Here is a 523-nt window from a genome sequence, read left to right as displayed (position 1 = left end):
GTGTGTGTGTGTGTCCGCCTGTTTGTCCGGACTCCGGAGATAATCTCACAAAGCGATCAGCGCCGTATTCCTATAGTGCACACTGCCAGTAGGTCACGGAAATACCTGCACTGATTTCTTTTCACGCATATGTTTTATATCTTTTTGCATTTTTTTAATTCTATAATCGAAGTCAATGGGGGGCTCAGAGATTGGACTGAACCCTTGCCCGACTTTGGAGCGATGCATCATGGATATACGTCATAGACGACTGACATCACAGGCATACAGTCCAAACCCCACCCCCAACACACACGCACGCATGCACGCACACACGCACGCACACACGCACACACGCAAACGCAAACGCACACGCACACACACGCACACACACACGCACACACACACACACACACACACACACACACGCACACACACAGAGAGTTCATATGTGGGTCTTAAGATCCACATGATTCAATTGCTGTTGTGAAGCTGAAAAGAACACAACATATTCTCCGCCCCTACATTGCGTCAATACATCTGC

The sequence above is a fragment of the Protomyctophum parallelum genome (assembly GCF_964188405.1).
Source record: "Protomyctophum parallelum genome assembly, chromosome: 16".
Taxonomy (NCBI): Eukaryota; Metazoa; Chordata; class Actinopteri; order Myctophiformes; family Myctophidae; genus Protomyctophum; species Protomyctophum parallelum.
This window is presented reverse-complemented; position numbering follows the sequence as displayed.